Source organism: Capsicum annuum, unplaced genomic scaffold (genome assembly GCF_002878395.1).
Source record: "Capsicum annuum cultivar UCD-10X-F1 unplaced genomic scaffold, UCD10Xv1.1 ctg81525, whole genome shotgun sequence".
Lineage (NCBI taxonomy): Eukaryota > Viridiplantae > Streptophyta > Magnoliopsida > Solanales > Solanaceae > Capsicum > Capsicum annuum.
The window spans coordinates 28,963-36,745 of NW_025892251.1; the positions used below are offsets into that span (position 1 = coordinate 28,963).

Consider the following 7,783-nt stretch of genomic DNA (forward strand, 5'->3'; position numbering starts at 1 on the left):
AACTCTAAGATGATCTGTATGGTCATCCTCACTACAGGAGTATACAAGGATATCATCTATGAACACTATGACAAATATATCAAAATACTATTTGAACACTCAATTCATGATGTCCATGAAAGCTGTTGGAGCATTGGTTATCCCCAAAGACATGACTAGAAACTCGAAATGACCATAACAGGTTCGGAAGGCAGTCTTTGGAATATCACACTCCTTTACTTTGAGTTGGTGATAGTCAGATCTAAGGTCTAGCTTTGAGAAATAACTTTTACTTTGCAATTGATCAAACAGGTTATCAATTCTAGGAAGAGGGTATTTTTCTTGATCGTAACCTTGTTAAGATGGCGATAGTCAATGAACATACGCAAAGAACCATCTTTCTTTATCACGAACAGGATGGGTGCGCCCTATGGAGAAACACTGGGCCTCATGAAACCTTTATCTAAAAGATCTTTGAGTTGCTTTTTCAACTTCTTAAGCTCTGTGGGTGCCATACGATATGGAGGAATGGAAATAGGCTATGTATCGAGAAGAAGGTCAATCCTAAATTCTATCTCTCTATCGGGAGGTAACCCTGGGAGATCTTCTGGGAAAACATCAGGAAAATCATTAACTATATTAACTGACTGAATAGTCTAAGCCTTAGACTTAGTGTCTTTAACTCGAACTAGATGATAGATGTAACCTTTGGATATCAACCTTCTGGCATTAAGATATGATATGAAATGACTCTTGGGAGATACTGAATTCTCGTACCACTCGAAAACCAGATCATCTAAAAATTGGAACTTAACCACACGAGTGCGACAGTCTATAATGCATAACAGGAATGAAGCAATCTATACCTAGAATAAGATCAAAATCGACCATATCTAACTTTATCAAATCCACGAATATGAATTTATGAAGAACATAAATAAGACGCTTTTTGTAAACTTGCTTAGCAACAATTGACTCACCTACTGGGGTAGAGACCAGGATAGGCTCAGGGATCTTTTCGAAACTTATCTCAGAATTCACAGCAACTAATAGAGTCACATAAGAGAAACTTGACCCAGGGTCCATCAACACATACACATCAAAATTAAAGACACGAAGCATACCAGTAATAACATCTGGTAAATCTCATGCTCCTGGTGGAATGGCCAAGCATAGAATCTATTTTAGCCGACCGCCAGCAGTGCTGGATGAGGTGCCCTGAGGAGGGGATGGATGGGCTAAAGGAGCTGGTGTACTAGTAGCCTGAGTCTGGGGACAAACATCTTTGTTTCCCTGTCTAGCATGCGGACACTCTCTAAGTTTATGGGCCAACTTTCCACAACCAAAACAACTCTTCTTTAGGCCAAACATTCACCGGGATGGGTCCTACCACACTTAGCACATATAGGATAACTGGGTTTATTACCCACACTATTCTAAGATCTGTACATGGAAGACTTATTCCCTTTCTAGTGCCTATTTCTAGGTGTGGAAGCATTGGCTGATGAAGGAGCTGGCATAGACGAACGATTTTGAAACTGCGGGCAGTTCCCTCCATGGGATCTAGTCTTGCCATACTCCAACTATTTTGATCTAGCCCTCTTATTTCCTCTTACTCTATCTCTTTCCTTTATTTTTTTGCCTCAATCTACCGAGTATGCATCATTAGTCTAGAAAGATCCATATCTCTATTAAGCATAATAGTCCTGCGCTCCTTAACCACCAGTCTGGACACATCAGTCATAAACTTACTCATACTAGATCTGGGGTCAGTTATCAAATCAGGAGCATACTTAGAAAACTGGTTGAACTTGAGGCAATACTCCTTTACTGTCATAGATCCTTGCCTCAGGTTCATGAACTCCTCTATCTTTTCTTTTCTTATCTCAAGTGGGAAGAACTTGTCCAACAATAAATCCTAAAACACCTGCCAAGTCATAGGAGTTGGATTCTCCCTTCTATTCTTCCTCCACATCACAACCCAATCATAAGAAACATCTTTCAGCCTATAGGATGCCAATTCTACACTCTTTTCCTCAGAAACATACATTACTTGAGTGATCTTCTTCACCTCATTAAGGTACAACTATGGGCCCTCACTAACTTTTGACCTAAAAATTTGGGCGGGTTCCTTCTCATAAAGTCATAAAGTCTGGCAATGGTTGCGTCACCCCTTACTAATATGGAACAATAGCCTGATTATTGGCTTGGACAGTAGCAGTCACAACTTGGGCTAAAGTCTAAAAAATAGTTCAAAATCCGACATAAGATACAATCTCATTCAGGGGATCAACAGGTTGAGGTGGATGATTGTTATTCCTATGGGCATTAGCTCTGCGGGGAGGCATTTTCTATCGTAAAAGAGCATGATTCAATAGTAGATAGTGACAACTGTGGGCACGATGACTTTTGAAAGAAAGAGATGGCTGTTTTTTTCCTAAAATATCTTGTAGCCTCTTGCTCATAGATGTGGCGCACTTCACACCGATGATTAAGACTCTAAGTAACGTGGCTTGTCTGACTCCCTAGGACTCTTTAAACCTTAGGCTCTGATACAAAGTTTGTAATGCTCTGAAATCTCATCTTGAAGCTTCACACTGTGCTTAAGGCTACAAGTAGCCCTAAGCTAACCCTTTGAGCCTGCTACTACTTCTAAAACTTACTTTAGGATGAATAAACCAAGCAATAATACTATATTATATCAAATTTGAACTAAAATTATAGAAAACATCATCAGGATAACAAATACTGGAAATCTGGAAACTTCAACCAATAGTCCGATAAGTCTCTACTTGCTAAGGAACTAGAGAGTCATTAGGATAAACCCCCAACTAAAAAGAAATAAACCAACTACTATGAAGACTAAAATCAAGGAAATAGGTCCTCGAACCATGAGGACTCACCAACTGCGAAAGTATAGATAAAGGTACTCGGAAATCACTGTCGCTGCTGAGACTGAGCATCTAAACCTACATTATGAGATAATGTAGCACACAAAGGTATATGTAGATCAGTACTTTGAGAATGTACTGAGTATATGGGGGTGTATGTATTAATTAAACAATAACATCAATCTTTATAAAATTATGCATGCTGACATAAATGACTCAAATGGCTTGAATAAATCTGAAATCTAAATCTCATATAAATCATGAATAATGAAGCATGTAGCATAAATCTCGTGAGTCATTATACTTAGTTTTAAAATTTGTATTCTCCTCTTATTCTCAAAGCTTGTAAATGAAAGAAATCTTAAAACAATAATTTTCACAACATAAATGTTTATCTTAAGGAGAATAAAGAACTTCTTTTAAAACTTAGGGACTCAAAGACTTGGGATTATGGAACTTTGGGACTCTTTGTGACTTTGGGAGTTTCTTCTAACCAACATAAACCATGTGACCTAACATGGAGTCCAATGTTTTTCCCACGTTGGGGAGAGCTGTTCTACCCTTGCCATTAGAATAGAACCTTAACTTTGGTGATCACTATCTTAACCCACTTGGGGTAAATCAAAATCCTATGGTGGCTTGTAGTTCTGGGGCATGAGACCTTGGAATCAAGACCAACTCGATGATAAATACTACTCCCATACTTAGGCTCAGAACTTTTAAGAAATTCACCTTAAAATAACACAAGGATGTATAATTAAACCCATCTAAGTTTCTATTTTCTTCAAATCATCAATAATGTGGATTCCTATCTTAGCTTAGGGTCAAATCATCAATTTTCTTTAAATCTTGGTAGACAATCATCAAGAGGCTTAAAATCATAATCTCATGGAGATATCAATACACTTCTTGAAATACCTCAACAAATACGAAATTCATTTTAGACTTAAGGCATATACTTATACGTGTACTTAAATGATCACAATTTTCATAATGAAGTTTAAATCTTGACTTCAACCTTGGAAAACACTCAAAAACACCACTTCATTGTAGGAATCTGCAATTCATATCATAAATTCTCAAATTCTAACATAACTTAGTGAAATAACATGCAATTTCAATACTTGAACAACTTATAAATTTATAAACTCAAAATAAAGTAGTTTGGGCATAAACACCAATTGCAAATCATAAAATTCTTTAATAAAAATAAAAACTTTGGGCACAAGAACGAAAGATTGTTCTTGTTCAAACCCCACATACCTTAGGTTATGAACTTTAGATGAACTCTTGCTTTTGGGAGGCTATTTTTACTTTTGAAGGATGATTCTTGAAGCTCTTGGCCTAAGGTTTCTAATTCTTGATTAAAATTTGAGAAGTAACGGTGAAATCTTGAACCTTTTTGAACTTTGGATTGAAACCTTGAGAGGTGTTCTTGAGATAATTCGAGTAACTTGCTATATTTTGGTGTTTTGGGACTTTAATCTCGTGTTAAGACTGAATAAGGGTAGGGGAAATGACTTAATTGCCCCCTTGGACGCGGATTTTTAAAAGCTGAAAACTGAACACCGACGCGGTTGTCGACGTGGCGTATCGATGGCATCAACGTGATACTCGACGCGTCGCGCCATGATCGCATCAAGCCTCAGTACTTTTGACTAGTAATTCCTGCAACAATATTGACCCACGCGATAGGCGATGCGGCGCGCCAAGATCGCGTTGGTCCACTGTTTTGGGACATCAAACATGGTCTAAATGCGGTCCGAAAAATCCAAAACTTGTCCGAAAACACCTATTGACCTCCTTGATCATTAATTAGCTAAAATATCAACTATTAAAGGTTGGGAAGGTCGGTAATAAAATCCTCAAAGTTTTGAGGCTTTAGAAATGACTAAGTCCCAACACTTAGCTAGATTTTCTAAGTCTAGGAACTCTTTGGCACGCTTTAAGGGACTTAGACGACGAGGATTTTGCAGGGTCTTACATTCGAATCCGCGACCATCATGGTGAACTCACCTTGACCATTAAGCTACCATAACCGATGGTTCAAAACAAATAAAAGTAAACATATTAGTTGAATTTCATAATATAAGAAAGTAAAGTTATTAGCTTAGAACTCATATTTATTCTATATATTTATTTTTCAGTAATGTTCATTCCATTAGCAACCAACAAATATGATAATATCCCTTAATCGACACTGAAAGTTTTGCTAACGTCTACCTTAAGATAATATTGGTGCGCCATCAATATTATCAAAAGCAAAAAGCACAAAAAAGCTTCAAGGTCCATAGTATTTAAGCATAAAGTACAAATAAGGCGTGAGATTTAACAAAAAAATATAAAGGGAGAAAAACTATAAATATATGTCTAGTCCAACACTAATAATATAAGCATGAATGACAAACATATAAATAAAGAAATTGATTTATCTTTTTGTTAAAGTGAAATATTAATTGTTTAGTGTTCGTCTCTTCAGAAAGCCTCATTGACAAGGGAAAGTATGACTTAGAAATTAGATCTTAAACTGCACATTAAGCGAGGCGAGCGCTCAACATATTTTACGTCTTGCTTCAGGGCTTATGCGCACCTTTAACAACACTAGTGCACCCATAAATTTCAAATCGTGGATTCACCTCTGACTAAATATTAATACTATGACTAGTATGAATGAACAACAAGACCATTAAATAACACATTTGTATCCATTAATCTTCTACCATAATATATATTCTTGGATCAACACCTCCTATTTAAAATTATCTCTTCACTGAACTATCAATCTTTTATAATTAACTCTCTCTAATACTTTTTAAATTTACCACCTATCCTAAAACCATTCATATATAGCCCACCTTTTACATAATCAGTAGACAAACAAAAATATAATTTTAAGAAAAATCCAAAAACAACTGTACCAATAATCTAGCAAATGACAAAGTGATGTATAAAAGACAAAGGCATTGCATGCAATCAGCAATGAAGGCACGTAAATGTTAGTGAATACCATAAGTTTAACACCTACAACTTAAAAATATCTAAAATGCCCTTATATCAAAGTTGGTTTATATTATAAATATCACCTTCCATTAAGCAAAGAAAACATCACTTCTATTATTATCTTTAAGCCGAATTAATTTAGTTAAGATGATTTCTCTTAAGCAAGCATTTCTTTTCATGGCTCTCTTTGTTGCAATTTCAGGTTCTAAACTTACTTTTGCTATTCTTCTCTTTACTTCCTCATTTCTTAAAAAATGGTTTATTTAGTTTTTTTTTTTCATTTTGTATCTAAATAAATGATTTTTTTTGTGTGTCCAAATAAATGATTTTTTGGATAATTTAAAAGAGATTAATGATGTTCTTTCAATCATATCCCTTTTTTTATATATAAAAAAAGATGTTTCTTCAATCTTATTCCTGTTTAAAAAAAAAAGTTGATATTTTTTCAATCTTCTCACTCTTTAAAAAAAAAAAACATAATCAAGAACTTTCCTCTGTTTGTACTCCTTCATTTCTTTAAAAATGATTTATTTAGTCTTTTTCATTTTTATCAAAATAAATGATTTTTTTATGTCTAAATAAATGATTTTTTGAATAATTGAAAAGAGTTTAATGATGTTTTTTCAATCATATCCCTCTCTTTTTAATTAAAAAAAAAAGGATGTTTCTTCAATATTGTCCTCATTTAAAAAAATGATGTTTTTCACTCCTTAAAAAAAGAAAATTTACATAATCAAGAAACTAGTAAAAGTATTGAGCCGCATAACTATTTATATAGCAAATTAATAAAATATTATTTCTTTCATTCCTAAAAAATTCTCATATATTTATTTGCACTCTCCTTAAAAAAATATTAATTAGAGATTGATTTTGACTAAAAGATCCTTATTTATTAGTCCTTTTATCTTAAACTTTTTTATTTTTTTACGTTATACTAATATCTCATAATTGTTTATAGAGTAAATTTGTAAAACATTATTTCCTTCACTTTTAAGTATTTGTCATATTTTTATTTACACATCCCTTAAGAAAAATATTAATTAGAGATTGATTTTGACTAAAATATCCTATTAATTCTGTCAATTTTTTTTTAAAAATTCATTATATTAATATCTCTTCATAAAAGTGGAAATAAATAAGTAATTATGCCTTGATTTTTTAAAATGACAAGAATTATAAAATATTTATTTTTAGTGTGAATGATAAGTTTTTAGTAACGGAGGGGTATATGTTTGATGAATACTTCCTCCATTTATAAATATTTGTCGACTTTGTATTGAGCACATACATTAAGAAACAATTAGAGTGATGATATAATAAATTTCTTATTTTGAAAAATGCAATGAGTGATATTATATTTAATATCAAGAATAAAATAATTTAAAATAGGTAAATTATTTAATAGTCTTATAAACTGGACGGAGGGAGTAGTTGTTTAAGGATGTACTCATGCTAAAGGTATTTAGCAATGGAGTGAGCAATTGTGTTAATTAATTTGTGTACATTAATTATTCTTCTAACAATGAATTAATTTTACAGTTAATCTGTGTTGGGATCTTAAAGTAATGGCTTTAAGAAAGTTATCCATTGATGTTGCATAGATGAAGGGAAAATTACTTCTTCCATTTGATAATGATATGACTTATTTTTGAAGTTGCACAGATGATAGCGATTGCAGTGATGGTTGGTCATTTACCATCTGTGGTAGAAATTTATGGCAAGTAATTAATGGGAGCACGACAAAATATGTGTTGGAAAGCTACCATTCACTTTGGAGTTAATTAAGTAATGATGTGTTTCTAAGTCTGCGTAAGAAAAATAAATATGTAACCTACTTTTATAGTAGGTTATTGATGAAAGTTATTTAGAAACTATCGTTCAAGCAAGTTCGATAATGGTGTGTTTTAAGTTTG

General features: G+C 33.5%; 1 pseudogene; it reads left to right on the top strand.

The window, feature by feature from the left end:
• The first annotated feature begins 5,985 nt into the window (after window positions 1–5,985).
• LOC124895352 lies at window positions 5,986–7,522 on the top strand (annotated as a pseudogene).
• Window positions 7,523–7,783: the final 261 nt, after the last annotated feature.